Consider the following 19,397-nt stretch of genomic DNA (forward strand, 5'->3'; position numbering starts at 1 on the left):
CACGCTGAAGCCGGCGGAGCATGTGGTAGGCCGGCTGGAGGCGGGCTTGGATCGCCAGAAGCTGCTCCTCAAGCGACCGGTTGGCGTCCGGTGCGATCCCAACCCCAGCCTGCCACCAGGCCTCATGGTGAGCTTCGATGGCTTGGTTGGCGGCGACAGAGTAGCGAGGAAAGTACTCTTCACAAAGAAGAAAGAAACAGAACAAGTCAGGAGATAAACCGGTTTGCAAAGACAAGCAAAGGAACGGAGAAGAGGGCGGCCTACCGTCAACCAAATCCTCGACCCGGCCGTAGCCTTCGCTCAGAGCATGCCTTGCCTCGGCCCAGCTTGCCGCCTCGGTTTCATATTCGGCTTTGAGGGCGGCCTCGCTGTCCTGCGCCGCCTTCAGGGCCGCCTTGTGGTTTTCCTCCTGGTCGGCCAGTTTATTGGCCAGGCGGCCACGCTCCTGAGCCAAGGCGCTGAACTTGCCCTCCTTGGTGCGAAGGGCGGTCTGAGCCACGCCCAGCTGCTGCCTCAAGTTGGCATTGGCTCCTGCCAATATGAAGAAGAAGAAATTAAGAAAGAAGTCGGCAAGAAAGATCCGACCCGACTGCTCAGCCATCGGCCCGAATCTCGGGGACTACACCCAGTGGGTACGCTGATGCGCCCCCACATGAGATAAAATGACAAAGCGCTCACGCCGGCTCTCCGACAGATCGGCGGCCTTCTGGTTCACCTCCCGGGACTGGGAGTTAAAGGTAGCGGCGTGGAGGTTGTGATAATCCTTCAAATAGGACGAAGGTGCGAGTAAGAACAAGTCATTAAAACAAAGTCTTCAAAGAAGTTCCAAGCCGGCTGCTCAGCAGCCGACTCGGAACTCGGGGGCTACACCCAGTGGGTGCGCTGACGCGCCCCCACGGAAGAAATCAAGAGCAAGAAAACTCACCCGAACGACCGCCCGCGTCGTGAGAAACTCTTGGGTGCACTGCTTCAGCACGGTGGCCTGAGCCTGAAGCCGGCTACGAACATCTTGCGCCGCCAGGTTCAACGCGGCTGTCCCTCTGCCCGGCGTCCACCTTGGCGAGCTGACGGCGGCCGACTCCAGATCGGTCGACAACGAGCTGGAGCCGGCGGCCCCCTGCGGATCCGGCTATGAAGCCGCCCTCCCCGCACACCGACGAGTCGGCGATAATACCAAAAGATCCACCCTTGCAGTCAGCTCTGCTCCAGCCGGCTGCTCAGGCGGCACCTCGGGCTGGCCACCTTGGCCGGTCCCGGCCTACGGAAGCGGCACCACTTCTCCCTCCGGGACGACTACGTCGCCCCCCTCCCTCTCCATCACCGGCAGGTCGCGGCCGATTTCCTCCGCCGGGGGCACCGGGATATCGGGGGCCGCGGAGCGGAGGAGGATGACGAGTTGCGGAGGCTGGCTGCGAGGGCCTCCGCCGCCCTCTCTGCGGCCTCGGCCTCCGCCTGGGCCCTGGCCGCCGCGTCGGCTTGCGCCTCGGTTGACTCCGACGTCGTCTCCCGGGCCGACTCGGTGGCGGCTGCCCTCCTCTCCTCGGCCCCCCGCTCCTCCCGCGCGTTCCGCTCCGTCGCTGCCTAGAACTCGGCGCGGGGGTCTATGCGGCGGGAACCCGCAGATCCTCCCGCCCCACCAACTATTGAGGCAGCGGTAGTCCGCTCAAGAGAGAGGGGGGCCCTGGTTGATGAAATGGAGAAAGGACTTAGAAGAGCATCGACTAAAGAAAGAAAGAAAAGAGCGTAAGGACCAGTACTTACGCTGAAACCGCCTGCGGCTGCTTCACCACTTTGCGGAAGCGGGCCGCCTTCGCGGCTGCCTCGTCCCGCTTGGTCGCTGCCGCGGATCCCTTGGGCTTCTTCGGCCGGCCGCCGAAGAGAGTCGGCGCCGCTCGATACTTCTGCGCGCCGCCTCGTGCGGTCGGCCCGCCGGACAGGCCGGCGCCTTGGGGGTGGGTTGTCGGCTGGCGGTGCGGAATGGGCTCGGCCTCGTCATCGTCGAGCCAGTCGTCAAAGCCGGCGGTGAACCCGGAGCCGCCCGTCTCGCCGCCTCCCCCTACGGCGTCGTCATCTAGGGCGGCCGCCCCCAAGTCGGGGTCGTCAAGGTCGTCCACCACGCGGTCAGGGGCGAACTCGCTCTCCGGCCCCGCGGTCCCGGCCGAAGGATGAAGAAGGGGATTCTGATTGAAGACAAGCCGACTGGTCAGAAGCCGGCCAAAAAGAACCCGACAACAAGAAAAAGAAGAAAGGAAAGAAAGGCTTACCATGGGCGGGGTTGGCACGAGAGTACGGTTCCTTGCCATATTGCCACTCCTCGGTGAGCTTGCAGTTGGCGATGTAGTTCATCATGTAAGATACCTCGTCGTGAGGCATCTCTCTAGTGCTGAGCCGGCTTGGGTCGAAGCGGCCGCTCATCTGACTGATCAGATGAGGACGGCCTTGGAGCGGGAGTACCCGGCGCTCGACAAAGGCGGCTATCAAGTCGGGCCCGGTTAGGTGCTCCGACTGGATTAGCACCCGAAGCGACCTGGCCCGAAAGGACCATGAAGGCTGCCTCCCAGGCGGCGGGCCAGCTACGTAAGCCGGCAAATTGACGTAGTCACCATTCGCAGCGACGTTCTTCACATAAAAATAAGAATTTTGCCAGAGCTTCACCGACTGGATCAGCGCGACAGGAGGGAATGGGTTGTCAGCGGTGGACCTCCGAATGGCGATGAAGGCGCCGCATGGAGCCGGCACGCCTGCGACGACCGTGCCGAGCTTGGATTGGAAAAACTCCCCCCAGAGCTCGATGGTGGGGAGGACACCGAGGAAACCTTCACACAAAGTGACGAAGGCCAACAGCAGCACCACCATGTTGGGGGTGAGGTGGTGCGGCTGAAGATGATAGAAGTCAAGAAACACGCGGAAGAAGCCGCTCGCGGGAAGGTCGACGCCGCGCAGGCAATGCGAGTAGAAGATCACTCGCTCGCCCTCCTCCGGCGCCGGCGAGACTTCCCTCGCCAACGCGAGATGGACCCGCACAAGATCTTTGCCCCGCAACCGCCGCGTCTTGCGGAGAAAATCGATGTGGTCGTCGCGGACGTTGGAGCTGTCCCAGGAGCTCGACGTTGGAGCCATGACGGCACTGGGGCGACGGAGAGCGCGGTGACGGAGAGTGCGCGGCGCGGTGGCGGCGAGTTTGTGACACCCCAAAATTTTAACCTTGTTTTATTAATTAAAATTTTGCCTAGAAACTAAAACTTTTATTTTCTTTATTCCCTTCTGATTTCAGAACCACTCTTTTCTTTTTGTTATGGAGTCTTACCCCTAGTGAAATCTTTTCAATCATTGTTGGACTTATTTTTCCCTCTCAAATAAAACAATTCTTTTATCAGTGGGATTATTTGCATAATTATTTTCCCTGATGCCTTATTTCTGTAAAAATGATTTTTCTAAGCTTCAAGGCCTCTTTTACACTGCAACCCTTTGATAAATTCTTTTAAAAATTCCACCAAAATTTAGAGAGGTCATGTGATGTTTATAAAACACTTTTATGCAAAAATATGTTTCATTACCTGGATATTTTGAGTTCTACACCAAGTTTTCAAATCTGGTCCAGAGGACAGTTTTGCACTACAACCTATTTAAATATTTCCTTAAAACTTCTACCAAAATTTTGGGATGTCAACAGGAGTATATTAATCAACTTTTTGCAATAACCTAGTGATGTTGTTTGGAAAAATTGAGTGAACCATCCTCATCTTCATTCTAGTCCAACTGGATGGATTGTACTACAACTATATTTTAACTTGCTCCTTTTGCTGTGATTCCTTTTCCTACTTGTAGCCCTTCCTGCTAGAACCTCAAGTTCAAGAGGTTGGACTCATTGGAGCAATTCTAGTACATGCAATCATGCACTGTTCTTTCTGTCCAAAACTGAACTTTTGCAAAACTTGCACTATCAAGTTTCTCCTTTTGGCAAACTAACCTCACCACCCTCTCTTTCATCTAAAGAGACCCCACTCTGGAAGATTTGACCACTCCAAGAAATGCATAGGTGCATGTGGCATTCTGTCGAGCACCTTGAGAGCATGGACAGATTTGGCATGAATTTTTGTTTGCACTATGAACTTGGTCTCCTGACCAAACCACCTTGTCCCTTGATCTTCCCTCTATCACTAACCTAGTTCTGTTGCTTGCCAACCTCACCCGAGACCTCTAGCATGCCCCGGCATTTTATCGAACACATTCCGTGCGTGCTCTGGGCGCGAGCAGAGCACACGTATTGCACGTGCCGCGCCCGAGCCGACACGTCGCGCCCCTGGTTTTTGCCCGCTCTGTAGCGCCACGCCACGCACTCCCCTTCTCACCGCAACACGCCAAGCCGCCCTGGCAGCCTACAGCGCCGCCGTCAGGGCACTCTTGGCGGCACGCCTGCGTCCGCAGTGCGCCTCTGCTCGGTCGGTGCCGCCCAAGCCACCAGCACTCGCAAGCTGCCCCCTAAAGCATCTCCAGCTCATCCGCAGCCTCGTCCCCTAGCACGCGTCCCCGCCACGTCGCCATAGCTACAGAAAGACGGTCGCCGGCAACCTTATCCCCGGCCGCCGCGGAACCGCCTTGGCGAGCCTATTTAAGGAGCCCCGAGCTCAACCCCGCACGCAGGCAGCCTCTCACCATCCTCCTAGTGCCCCCGTTGCCGTCAATTGAGGGGAAAGAGGCCGTCTTCACCGACTCCGGCCAGTTCGGCCACCGCCGCCTCCCGGCTCCGTTCGGCATAACCAGAGCCTCCCCGGCCCTCCCAACACCACCAACAGACTCCACTCCATCTTGCGGAGCCGCCCAGACCCCCAGCTGCGACGGAGAGCCACCGAAGCCACAAATCCACTTTACTCCCGACGCCGCCAGCCGCCGCGAAGCTCGTCGACGGCAATTCCCTCCACCCCCGACGACCCTACAACCACCGGAAGGACCGCCCTTGATCCGTGGATCCATCCCCGCTCTCAGCTCCCTGCAAGGACCCGCCGTTCGCCAGCGACGATCGCCGGAGTCCCGCACCCCGCTCGGGCAGAGGAAGAGGAGGGAGGACGACTGGTCAAACCTGACCAGTGGGCCAGGCAGGCCCACTGTTAGTGACCCAGCCCCACCACCACGTGTATTAAGTGGAGGCGCATTCTCAAAGTACGTCTTCGACGTGTGCGTATATTCTAAACATTTTTCTTTTTCTGTTTTATTTTAAAAACAGTTTTTGACCAAAACTTTGACTGAGCTTAACTTTTTAAATACAACTCCAAATGAGTTGATTCTTTTTCCTACCTCTCTCAAATATTGTCTAGTTTATTTTAAGATTTATTTCAAAAAAATTCAGACAACTTTTTGGTACTGTTTTTGAAACTATATATTGATTCAAAAATATTTTAAATAGGATTTTGGAGAGAGGAGAAAAATTTCAAAAGTTTTGGAGTGCACCCTGCCTTTCCACACATTGAAAGCAAGCATTATGAACCCTGGCATAATATTTTGCATGCATTGTTTGACACGATCATGACACCACCTCAATACGTGGAACCCGTTATTTTATGTGGGGATGTGATCATTTGCATGAATGTTTATTGAAAATTTCCTTGCTGTTGGAAATGGACATGCTTGTGATGATGATCATCCTCATATGCCTTTCGTGCCTACCGGAAGGAAAACGGGAAAGTATCTGTCTTGTGTAGACCCGAGCTTGTCCCTAGTTCCTCGTCGAGACGAGTGTGTCCGGCATGGCATGAGGGGTATGATGAGTGGTGACTCTGTCTGTTGGATGAAATATATTCGTTATGCTAATCATACAGGGAATACTTAAAACCTCCTGAGTCGACCATAGACCGAGTCCTGTTCCAGTAACCCCCATACTTGTTTCGTACTACCACGCGTCTCTACAACAAGTAGAGTACGGTTCAGTAAGTTGTCAACCTCTTACTAGCACACACCGTACAGAGAGGCCATGGTGGAAGATACCGGTTGTAGCTGGTAGGCAGGCCACCTGGTCCGGGGGCATGGGTGTTTCCGGTTGAGACCGAGAGGGGAGGCCACCCCTTAGAGCGCGCAATATAAATTTGATCCCATGCTACGCGAGGTTGTAGCCTCCCCACTTAGAGTTTTGCTTGACAGGTGTCGTGGGTGATTCCAGACACCGGTAAGTTAAGCTGGTGTGTGCAAGTTAGGTGTGTTTTCAACTAAAAGGCCGTAGACGGAATTAGTCCCGATGGACTAAAGGAATCCATTACTCGTGGGTAAAGAGTACACCCTCTGCAGAGATTAAACCTATTCGAATAGCCGTGTCCATGGTTAAGGATTACAGTCTGGGATGGGTCAAGTGTCGGTCTTAGTGTCGGTCTTCGGAGGAAAAACTGTTAAACCAGAACATGGATTGTGACTTGTGACTTATGATGATTATGATTATTTTTATTATGGACTAACCCCTTTATATTATTTGAAATATTGAGTATCCCTGGGATGGTTTTACCTCCTGGATATTCACTATATTTATTTACTTTATAAGCCCTTTATGTGGCGTCACACAGACGCCCGACTGTGGCATGCTGTTATTTATTTTCTTTATAAGCCCTTTATGCGGTGTCGCTCAGACGCCCGACTGTGGCATGTTTGTTATTTATTTTATAAGCCCTTTATGTGGCGTCGCACAGACGCCCGACTATGGCATGATTGTTATTTATTTATCATATAAGCCCTTTATGTGGTGTCGCTCAGATGCCCGACTGTGGCATGCTGTTATTTATTTTCTTTATAAGCCCTTTATGTGGTGTCGCTCAGACGCCCGACTGTGGCAGGATGTTATTTATTTTCTTTATAAGCCCATTATGTGGTGTCGCTCAGACGCCCGACTGTGGCATTTCTCTTCGTTTACTAACCTTTCGAGGCGTCGCTTCAGACACCTGATCGGTGCATTTTATTATTAATATGTTATTGCATATTCATAAATAACCTGCTTGCGTGCATCAAAGTTTTTTATTATCTTTTATGACTGACGTCGTGAGCATAAAATATTCAGAACATCGTTGTTATATTATACCCGTGTTCATAATGTTTGCGAGTACATTCAAAGTACACACTGGCTTGTCCCTGGCTATTGTCTTGGCCAGATTTCCTGCGCGGAGAGGAGCGACCGTGATGACAGCCCCAGAACCTAAGCAACGGTGATAGCAGCCTCGCGAAGATAGGAGTTAACCTGGTCAGCTGTTCCTGTGGGAAATGGAGTCCCATAGACACTGATGATTCACAACCCGCTTCCGCCATCAACCACTAGAAACCATTTGTTGTACTCACAGACCAAAATGGTCTTGTACTACGCATTTTGCATTTTTCTTGGAAATTCTGTATCAAGTCGGTGTCTCATCAGCTAACAGTAATCCTGGGGCTGGTGAGCACAACGGCCTTTTTCTGGAAATTAATACCCGGAAAACCGGTCTCGACAAACTTGGTATCAAAGCCAGGCTGACCATTGGCTAATCCTATCTTAGCTAGGTCGAAAAACCTAGGAAAACCAACCCACCAGACCCTAACCAAACCCCAGCCAAGCTTCCCGTGCAAGATAGCCACACAGTGACTCCGACACTTTTGGCAGTCGGTGCCCAACCTATCAACCTAGCCTGTCGATCACGCGCCCGTGACCGATGCTTATAATGTCTCATTCACAAGCGTGTGAAGGAAGACTCCGTTCTCTTTTTCTATAAAAAGGGCACGCTAGCCTCAACCCAGCACAGCACAACCTTTACCCAAACCGAGCCATAATGCCTGGCCCCGCCGTGCACAATGAGACCACAGCAACCAACCTTGGAGGTTTTGTGACCATACTCGCAAACCTCACCCGTCGTGCCTATGCGTTAGAAGAGCCCCCAGAATATGTTGTGTACCAAGGGTCCATGAGCAGTGAGAGCCGTCAATTCTGGGCCACTATGCACATCTATGGTAGGGTTCTATCGCCAGAACGCACCTACAGGTTCACCGGAAGGACAACTTCCTTCGAGCCACAAGCCATCCAGCTAGCTGCTCGAGAGGCTATAGTTCAACTCCGGCAGTTGTCGCCCAGAGTTAACTGTCGCTCGTTCTACTACTACCCCAGACGCGAAGGGTATGGTAGACTACCCCAAGTTGCCAACGGAGATCACGAGACGGATCCTGCATTATTGCACCTAGTGCGCTATGTAGGTGCACTAGAGGCACTATTCGATCAAATCACCATTGATCTGATCGCAGCTCGTGGAGAGCTGGTTCGTCGAGCCCCAGCGAGAGGAGAAGACGAGCCTGACGCTGACAACCCAGTCGTGCTGTTCGGACACCCGATCGAGATCTTGAGGTCAGCCCCGGCCATCAACCAAGATGCTTTGATGACCCCAGAAGTGCTTCGTCGTCTTTTGGGAGCACACTCCAACGGGATTGTGGCCAACAATCCCCGTGATGGTCATCATCGCTACCCCGACCCTGCAGTCCCTCCACCATCTCTGGCTAATTCCAACGGTGAGACCCGTGGAGAAACCTCGACATCCACAAGGCACGCCCGTTTGGATATAAACAAGGTAGACTAAGTCACCCGAGTAGTGCCGAATCTCAGTGTATCCTCGCTTGTAATCGCGTGACCTTGTGCATAAACGCAGCCTGTTGTTGTTCCTCTATTTTAGATAGTAACCTTGCATATTTATGTCAGCACGTAGTTGCATATTTTTCCAAGCACAGCTACCAAGACCACCCCAACAAACCCCACAGTGATACGTCTCTTTAGTGAGGTATGTATCTGTGGCTTTGACCTCGACCCTTGGAGCTAAGCTGGCAAATTTATTACCTTCACCACGGTAAAATAACCCAGCTCCAGTGCTATATAAAGGCCACCTCGTGACCTTGCCAAGCACCCTCACCTTGTGCACCATTTCCTGCCATGCCAAGCCCTAGTATTTATCTGAGAACCCCAGATGCAACCCCAGGTAGCTTTGTCAAAATATTGTGGGATTTTACCTGCAGTACTATGGGTTCTATCCAGCCACCCTAGTACGAGCTGTTCAAATCGAGAATCAGCCAGTCCACCTCGAGATATTGGGCAGCAGTGCACATCCCTCCCGTAAACCCAAACCAAGACCCAACGGAGGTCTCCTTCGTGGGGAAATCTTTGCCGACCCCACATATGGCCATAGAATCTGCTGCATACGAAGCGCTTGCTCGCCTTCGATTCGCAGTACCCTATGCCAGCGAACGAGGGTATTATTACTTTCCAAGCCGTGCAGCACCCGGAGAAGTAACATCTTTTCCCGGTGGACGATTTGAGAGAGACCCAGTACTGGCCAACCTGGTCCAGTACGTCATCACTCAAGAACGTTTGACCCAGCGAGTAATGGGATATCTCTAGAGTGTCGCGGATTTAAATCCTCAGATCGCCATCGGCAGATCACTAAGGCCCGACCAGGAGAGACACATTCATCGGCTGATCAATCCACTTTCCCCGATAGAAGAGGAGTGCATCCCAGTAGTAGAGACGTTTTCTCGGAACCCCGTCCAGTTACCGTTTGCATTATAGACGTCGTTGCTATGTTTATTCTTGCAACTTTTACTTATGTGTTGTAACTTATGCGTGGTACCCCGAGTTTGTGCGGCGAGTAAATTATTTAGTTTCTATTAATGTGAGTAGTTCTGTTGCAGTTTGACTCTAATATATTACTATTGTTCTCTCGCAAAAAAAAAAGCCTGGAGTGAGATTTATTTTTCCTTGAGTTGCCGCATCATATATCTTCTCACGACGTGGATTATTTTTATTTCACACAGCACCACGGCAACAGACTCACAACCGCTCGAACTCATACTCTGCTTGCAGAGACATGTAATCGTGGAATATTTGTTTTTCAAAACCGCTCATAGCAAATCTCGAGGACGAGATTTTTTCTTAAGGGGGGTAGTGTTGTGACACCCCAAAATTTTAACCTTGTTTTATTAATTAAAATTTTGCCTAGAAACTAAAACTTTTATTTTCTGTATTCCCTTCTGATTTCAGAACCATTCTTTTCTTTTTGTTATGGAGTTTTACCCCTAGTGAAATCTTTTCAATCATTGTTGGACTTATTTTTTCCTCTCAAATAAAACAATTCTTTTATCAGTGGGATTATTTGCATAATTATTTTCCCTGATGCCTTATTTCTGTAAAAATGATTTTTCTAAGCTTCAAGGCCTCTTTTACACTGCAACCCTTTGATAAATTCTTTTAAAAATTCCACCAAAATTTAGAGAGGTCATGTGATGTTTATAAAACACTTTTATGCAAAAATATATTTCATTACCTGGATATTTTGAGTTCTACACCAAGTTTTCAAATCTGGTCCAGAGGATAGTTTTGCACTACAACCTATTTAAATATTTCCTTAAAACTTCTACCAAAATTTTGGGATGTCAACAGGAGTATATTAATCAACTTTTTGCAATAACCTAGTGATGTTGTTTGGAAAAATTGAGTGAACAATCCTCATCTTCATTCTGGTCCAACTGGATGGATTGTACTACAACTATATTTTAACTTGCTCCTTTTGCTGTTATTCCTTTTCCTACTTGTAGCCCTTCCTGCTAGAACCTTAAGTTCAAGAGGTTGGACTCATTGGAGCAATTCTAGTACATGCAATCATGCCCTGTTCTTTCTGTCCAAAACTGAACTTTTGCAAAACTTGCACTATCAAGTTTCTCCTTTTGGCAAACTAACCTCACCACCCTCTCTTTCATCTAAAGAGACCCCACTCTGGAAGATTTGACCACTCCAAGAAATGCCTAGGTGCATGTGGCATTCTGTCGAGCACCTTGAGAGGATGGACAGATTTGGCATGAATTTTTGTTTGCACTATGAACTTGGTCTCCTGACCAAACCACCTTGTCCCTTGATCTTCCCTCTATCACTAACCTAGTTCTGTTGCTTGCCAACCTCACTCGAGACCTCTAGCATGCCCCGGCATTTTATCGAACACATTCCGTGCGTGCTCTGGGCGCGAGCAGAGCACGCGTATTGCACGTGCCGCGCCCGAGCCGACACGTCGCGCCCCTGGATTTTGCCCGCTCTGTAGCGCCACGCCACACACTCCCCTTCTCACCGCAACACGCCAAGCCGCCCTGGCAGCCTACAGCGCCGCCGTCAGGGCACTCTTGGCGGCACGCCGGCGTCCGCAGTGCGCCTCTGCTCGGTCGGTGCCACCCAAGCCACCAGCGCTCGCCAGCTGCCCCCTTAAGCATCTCCAGCTCATCCGTAGCCTCGTCCCCTAGCACGCGTCGCCGCCACGTCGCCATAGCTACAGAAAGACGGTCACCGGCAACCTTATCCCCGACCGCCGTGGAACCGCCTTGGCGAGCCTATTTAAGGAGCCCCGAGCTCAACCCCGCACGCAGGCAGCCTCTCACCATCCTCCTAGTGCCCCCGTTGCCGTCAATTGAGGGGAAAGAGGCCGTCTTCACTGACTCCGGCCAGTTCGGCCACCGCTGCCTCCCGGCTCCGTTCGGCATAACCAGAGCCTCCCCGGCCCTCCCAACACCACCAACAGACTCCACTCCATCTTGTGGACCGCCCAGACCCCCAGCTGCGACGGAGAGCCATCGAAGCCACAAATCCACTTTACTCCCGACGCCGCCGGCCGCCGCGAAGCTCGTCGACGGCGATTCCCTCCACCCCCGACGACCCTACAACCACCGGAAGGACCGCCCTTGATCCGCGGATCCATCCCCGCTCTCAGCTCCCTGCAAGTACCTGCCGTTCGCCGCCGACGATCGCCGGAGTCCCGCACCCCGCTTGGGCAGAGGAAGAGGAGGGAGGGCGACTGGTCAAACCTGACCAGTGGGCCAGGCAGGCCCACTGTCAGTGACCCAACCCCGCCACCACGTGTATTAAGTGGAGTCGCATTCTCAAAGTACGTCTTCGACGTGCGCGTATATTCGAAACGTTTTTCTTTTTCTGTTTTATTTTAAAAACAGTTTTTGACCAAAACTTTGACTGAGCTTAACTTTTTAAATACAACTCCAAATGAGTTGATTCTTTTTCCTACCTCTCTCAAATATTGTCTAGTTCATTTTAAGATTTATTTCAAAAAAATTCAGACAACTTTTTGGTACTGTTTTTGAAACTATATATTGATTCAAAAATATTTTAAATAGGATTTTGGAGAGAGGAGAAAACTTTCAAAAGTTTTGGAGCGCACCCTGCCTTTCCACACATTGAAGGCAAGCATTCTGAACCCTGGCATAATATTTTGCATGCATTGTTTGACACGATCATGACACCACCTCAATACGTGGAACTCGTTATTTTATGTGGTGAGGTGATCGTTTGCATGAATGTTTATTGAAAATTTTCTTGCTGTTGGAAATGGACATGCTTGTGATGATGATCATCCTCGTATGCCTTTCGTGCCTACCGGAAGGAAAACGGGAAAGTCTCTGTCTTGGGTAGACCCGAGCTTGTCTCTAGTTCCTCATCGAGACGAGTGTATCCGGCATGGCATGAGGGGTATGATGAGTGGTGACTCTGTCTGTTGGATGAAATATATTCGTTATGCTAATCATACAGGGAATACTTAAAACCTCCTGAGTCGACCATAGATCGAGTCCTGTTCCAGTAACCCCCATACTTGTTTCGTACTACCACTTGTCTCTACAACAAGTAGAGTACGGTTCAGTAAGTTGTCAACCTCTTACTAGCACACATCGTACAGAGAGGCCATGGTGGAAGATACCGGTTGTAGCTGGTAGGCAGGCCACCTGGTCCGGGGGCATGGGTGTTTCCGGTTGAGACCGAGAGGGGAGGCCACCCCTTAGAGCGCGCAATATAAATTTGATCCCATGCTATGCGAGGTTGTAGCCTCCCCACTTAGAGTTTTGCTTGACAGGTGTCGTGGGTGATTCCAGAGACTGGTAAGTTAAGCTGGTGTGTGCAAGTTAGGTGTGTTTTCAACTAAAAGGCCGTAGACGGAATTAGTCCCGATGGACTAAAGGAATCCGTTACTCGTGGGTAAAGAGTACACCCTCTGCAGAGATTAAACCTATTCGAATAGCCGTGTCCATGGTTAAGGATTACAGTCTGGGATGGGTCAAGTGTCGGTCTTAGTGTCGGTCTTCGGAGGAAAAACTGTTAAACCAGAACATGGATTGTGACTTGTGACTTATGATGATTATGATTATTTTTATTATGGACTAACCCCTTTATATTATTTGAAATATTGAGTATCCCTGGGATGGTTTTACCTCCTGGATATTCACTATATTTATTTACTTTATAAGCCCTTTATGTGGCGTCACACAGACGCCCGACTGTGGCATGCTGTTATTTATTTTCTCTATAAGCCCTTTATGCGGTGTCGCTCATACGCCCCACTGTGGCATGTTTGTTATTTATTTTATAAATCCTTTATGTGGCGCCGCACAGACGTCCGACTATGGCATGCTTGTTATTTATTTATCATATAAGCCCTTTATGTGGTGTCGCTCAGACGCCCGACTGTGGCATGCTGTTATTTATTTTCTCTATAAGCCCTTTATGTGGTGTCGCTCAGACGCCCGACTGTGGCAGGCTGTTATTTATTTTCTTTATAAGCCCTTTATGTGGTGTCGCTCAGACGCCCGACTGTGGCATTTCTCTTTGTTTACTAACCTTTCGAGGCGTCACTCCAGACACCCGATCGGTGCATTTTATTATTAATATGTTATTGCATATTCATAAATAACCTACTTGCGTGCATCAGAGTTTTTTATTATCTTTTGTGACTGACGTCGTGAGCATAAAATATTTCAGAACATCGTTGTTATATTATACCCGTGTTCATAATGTTTGCGAGTACATTCAAAGTACTCACTGGCTTGTCCCTGGCTATTGTCTTGGCCAGATTTCTTGCGCGGAGAGGAGCGACCGTGATGACAGCCCCGGAACCTAAGCAACGGTGATAGCAGCCTCGCGAAGATAGGAGTTAACCTGGTCAGCTGTTCCTGTAGGAAATGGAGTCCCATAGACACTGATGATTCACAACCCGCTTCCGCCATCAACCACTAGAAACCATTTGTTGTACTCACAGACCAGAATGGTCTTGTACTACGCATTTTGCATTTTGCTTGGAAATTCTGTATCAAGTCGGTGTCTCATCAGCTAACAGTAATCCTGGGGCTGGTGAGCACAACGGCCTTTTTCTGGAAATTAATACCCGGAAAACCGGTCTCGACAGAGTTTGCGGCACGCTGGGAAGAAGAAAGAGTGGCGGAACGGAAGCGCTGCGGAGAGCTGCTGCGAAGAAGAAGAAAATGGAGGTGGCGGAGTGAGGGCGAGCGTGCGAACGACTGCCGTTCCCCCTCCCCGCCCCTACTTATAGCCTCGCGCGGCGAAGCCGAGGAGGCGAGGCCGGGGGGTCGTGGGATTAATTGCGCCCACTCCCCCATGACCCATGATTATCGCGCCATCATGGCGAGTGGGAACCGCCGCCGAAAGACGTACGGTCGGTTCGGGCCGCAGAAGATCCGCGCGCGGGCCAAGGCGTGGAAGTGGCGGGCCCCGGCCTGCGGTAGCGTCCCGTCACGCGCGTGGGCTGGCAGGCCCTTCCAGCCGAAGGGTGCCACATGGCGCGCGGTTGGCGGGCGGTCAGCCTGCCGCCTGGCTAGCGCGCCAGCTGGTTCCAGCCTTCGGATTGCAAGGAGACTTCGCCGAGAAGGCACGCATAAGAGAAGCCGACTCCTAGCTGCCGGCTCTTCGGGATAGGAAGCTGGCCGAGCTTCTCGATTCCCCCTTCAGCCGCGAAGCCCAACCAGCTTCGGGGACTACTGTCGGAGTAAATGACCACGGGTAGCCTAGCCGGCTCCCTTTGGCCCTTAGAAAAAACAATGGGCTAACCAAACCATGAAGGGCCCAAGACACGGGGCCACCTTCTTCCGGCCGGCTATCTCGCAGGCCGGCTATCGGAAGGCGGCCCGGCCATAAACTCTCTTGGAAGACGCCACAATAGGGCCGTCTCCCAAAAGCCGGCCGCAGAAAGGCCGACTCCAAGAAGCCGGCCCAAGACGATCGACTCCAAGAAGCCGGCCTCTGGCAGGCGGCCATGGGCCGTGCCCTAGAAAGTCTGCACCCCCATAACGATGATGGGACAGGGCGTGGCTACAGTGGACCCTGCCACCCCCGAATCCCGGAACACGCATGGCTACAGTATGCCGTACGGGATGGCCATCTCCCGTTCGGTGTGGCACTATTGCCATGCAGATCATGACACCCTCCACGACGGGCTGCCAGTACGGCCCATAGGCGGCGGGCCCCTTCGGTCAGAGAGACGCCCGAAGGCGTCCTGGCCTCCCCCAGCCGGCCTAAGGCATGGCCGGCTTCCTATAGCCGGCTTGCTCCCCTCCTCGGGGCGCACGCACCATTAAGGAGACAAGACAAGGTAAGGCTACAGTGAGAGCCCACAAGGCGGCGACACTGTAGCCATGCTTACCCCGACAAAGCCCTCGTCATCAGAGGCGAGGCAACAGTGACCAGCCCCCGACAAGACCCTCAAGCGGTGGGGCCGGCCTGTCGACCAATGGGCCGGCAACCGGCGGGACCCACCAGCCGGCGGGCCCCAGTAGCCGGTGGAGAAGCCGGCGGACGTAGACGCTGACGGCTGGGACCCGCGCCCAGCCGGATTACCATTGTACCCCTGGGGGTAGGCCTATATAAACCCCCCGGGACACCCATGCAAAGGTTTGATCTCATAGAGTTTTAGACACCACCATAGGGAGAGAAGAGAGCTAGCCTTTCCCTTCTTCCTCCTCCCACCGAACAGCTCAAGGAGCCTCTTGTAGCTTCTTATTGATCTAGTGATCATGCGGAGACCCCGCAAAGCAGGAGTAGGGGTATTATCTCCACGGAGAGCCCCCGGCGTGCATGTCTTCACCTTATCCCGTTTCCAGGCACCGGCGATGTCTTACTGACTCCCACAATGATAAGCCATCCGTTGGCATATGTCGCACCTACCGCCCGACACCCCACATATATTCCTCTCCATCTGCTGTCCGGTCCAAACCCTAGCCACTTCACTAGAGTCCCCTCCACTTTCCTCCGCCACCCAAGCTCCCGTCCAGCGATCTCCAACCTTCTTCAGCATGGCGGACAACGGATCCGACGATGACCTGTACCGATCCATTGACTGGGGTGTCGTCCTGTGCGTTTGGAGGAGGCAATGGCCATCCGCATTGCACTCCAACGCTCCCCGGGAGGATAGCACCCGACCGACAGCATGATCTGTCCGGCGCGAGTCCATTGCGTGGCGCATTGGCGCTCGAATCCTCCTGCGCTGGATAATTGCGGTCCTCTTGGGAGACTTCCAATCTCCATTTCTGCATCACCAGTCCGCTGGAGTACGAGTCCTACTGGGACCGGTGTGCCTACCATGGGAAGGAGAGGATGAGGGCAGCGGAGGCCCGCCTCGCTGCCGACATGGCGGCGGCGGAGGCAGTTGATGCGGCGGCGCGGGCGGCTGCAGAGAAGGAAGCCATCCAGGCCTGCATTATTAAGAAGCGGCAGCGGAGGAACACACACGCCCTCGACTGAGAGCAGAATCGGGCGGTGCATGCCATGGTCGGAGTGCCTCCAAAGAGGAGAAGGAGGACATCGACGGGTCGGACAACTCCGGCTATGAGCAGATCTGACTCGATCTATACTGCATCTTCAACCGCTACTCCGGGAGATGGACATCAAGGGCGCCGGGAAGGGCAAGGACAGTCATGGATGATCTTATAGTCCATAGCTAGCATGCAGATTAAACATGTCAATTTTGGTAGTCCGACGGCATGTCCTAATGTAGTAGCCGGACGATGTGTGTAATGCATCGTTTACGTAGTTGCATGAGTTTATATGGATTTGAGGTATGTTAATTGAGGTATCCGGCTGTGAGAAGGGGAACTTGAGGAATGATAGTGTCCATGGACGCATTCGTGGGCGTTTGAGGGACCACATTTGTCAAGTCCGACTATAGATGCTCTAACGGGTCTCCAACTTCTCTTGTGGCCTTTTATCAAGACACAAAGAGCCTGCACAAAAGTGTGAACACATGACAGGATGAGCTTGCATTGGCAATCAACATTTGTACAACTTTTATAAGTTTCTTTTGCAATACGGACCAAAGATTTGCCTCATCTATTAATTATAACCAGATTTTGATGAAATGATACCAAAAATACAAAGAGAGTTACTCCTGGAATTCACATTTCACAGTACATCGCAACTATGGTGATCTCTTGTACTCTCCTAGCTAATAAATATATGATCGGGTTGCCCACGAGGGGTATGTCGAACCACTACGAAAAATTATCTATGCCGAGGACCGGGCCCTCTCTCTAAGTTGCTTGGCTATTGCTTCTTGGGCATCCCTGTAAGTTGGAAAGAAGCCCCCTACCGGAGGAGGTATTGGGATTCTTGTGTCACAACCCTTGCATGGATATTGACCCTCTGTCTTCAAGTCTGGAGCTCGACCCATAACAGTACTTACAAATAAAAAGTGTTGCTCCAGTAGGGGCCTAAAGCCACCTAACTAGAACTCTTTCAATTGCCACTTGTGACAGCTTGTGAACCCAGACAACTTCCATGAAGGTTCCACTCTCTGAGCACCAAAACATCTTATTCTTGCTTCATCACCCTCCTGGCATGGATGTTCAAACATCTGCATTCAACCAGCAATACCTAAATTATAAGGGGTTATGGTAGGATTGTAATCAAAGCCAAAGAGACTACGATGGTGCTTTGAGTCAGATAGACTTGTACACATTCTAACTAAAAGTTGAAAAGAATGAGTAGAAGTACCTCAACATCAAATGTCTCGACGGATGGAGCAGCTTCGATGAGATTTAATGTCCATAACAACAACAACAAAGCCTTTAGTCCCAAGCGATGAGATTTAATGTCCATAATAGGTCAAATTTTATAAAGATACCATGGATGGTCAGCTTTCTTAGCTTGTTGAATGCAGTGCATAGTTGTTTTCCGTCTGGTTGCATCCAAATCTGATGAACAAGAAAAGAGAGGTAAAAATAGAATAATTGTACATCTGTATGTCATAGATGCAAGTTATGTGCGCACCAGGTTAGTCATTTGCTAAGTAATGGGATGCTTCCTGGAAATTATAAATTGTAAATAAAAGCAAATAACATGGTGAAGTTATGAACCAGCAAAACTAGAACAATCCTAGTGCTAGTCCAACATTAAGTTCGTACGAACGAAATAGCACACAACCACAATATAACAGCTATCGGCTAAAATTACCTTTTCTCCTCGAAAGTTTAAGGTTAAAGTATGTATGTTTGTGGCATCGTCTAGAACCTGGCTTAAACTAAAGTCTTGGTTAATGAAAGTTGCATCACAGACGAGGGATAATTCCTTGAGTGACGGGACATAACCAAAACATAAGGGGGCCTCATAAAACAACAAAGCCTGCCAACGGACCCGCTCTAGTTTTAGAAGGCATAGCACCTCGGCTATTTTCAACCTGGATAAGTAGACTTCTAGAACTCTGAGATTCGAACGTGGCGCATCGATCTTCCATACAGCACAGTCCCCGGTGTTGTAGTGGTCCAAAAGAAGGTGCAGCAGTCGAACAAAAGGTGATTCATGTCCCGTTCGACCAAGCGAACATTTTGTAGATGGGGCCTTGTGAGGCAACGAAGAATGCTAGGAAAGGCACTGAAAAATCCATCCATATCCTGAGCTTGCTGCACCATAACCTCGTGTGCGGAGTCCTCTGGCTTCTTCTCTGTTAAAATGGCGAGTTCCAAATCTGTTACCATCTCACTGTCAATGGTGTTGCAGACCAGCAGGCCGATGTCATGCGAGTAGTTGCCGGTGAGATAGAGCTCAAGGCATAGCTTTTTAGTGGTGTGTTTCCTGCGTGGATGAGCCAAGAATCTGCTATTAGCTCTCACCAGAGACGCCATTGCTTGATCAATGTGGCGTGCAGCTCCTTCGCATGGGGCGCTAAGGAAGTCCATGGCATGAAATTTGAGATTACGAAGTAAGCACACAAGTTTCTCCACCGCGTTGACAAAATGCTACTTCTTGCTGCCGTGGCAATGTCGACTCTCACCAAGATAGAGATTAAGATGTCGTCGGTCAGCGCGCTGAGCCTATCTTCCACACATTTCTGCAATAAGAATATATCATCCATGAATACAGTCTAGTGAACATGTTTTAAAAAACTACGGTTTTAAAACGTTTGATGTGTTTGACATCAACAAACACCACAGTTCTATAAACCATAGTATGCCTAACACCATGCTCTTTTTAGTATTTGAGAAAGAGATCTCTCAACCTCTGTTTTCTAGTAAACCGAAGTGAGAAAAACTGTGGTTTTTAGAAACTGAAGTATGCATTGCCGAGGTTTTAGATCACTATGGTTTTGAAA

At 51.0% G+C, this 19,397-nt stretch overlaps 1 pseudogene; it reads right to left on the bottom strand.

The window, feature by feature from the left end:
* Positions 1-18,094: 18,094 nt before the first annotated feature.
* LOC119360608 lies at positions 18,095-19,160 on the bottom strand (annotated as a pseudogene).
* Positions 19,161-19,397: the final 237 nt, after the last annotated feature.

This window comes from Triticum dicoccoides, chromosome 2B, assembly GCF_002162155.2.
Source record: "Triticum dicoccoides isolate Atlit2015 ecotype Zavitan chromosome 2B, WEW_v2.0, whole genome shotgun sequence".
Classification (NCBI taxonomy): domain Eukaryota; kingdom Viridiplantae; phylum Streptophyta; class Magnoliopsida; order Poales; family Poaceae; genus Triticum; species Triticum dicoccoides.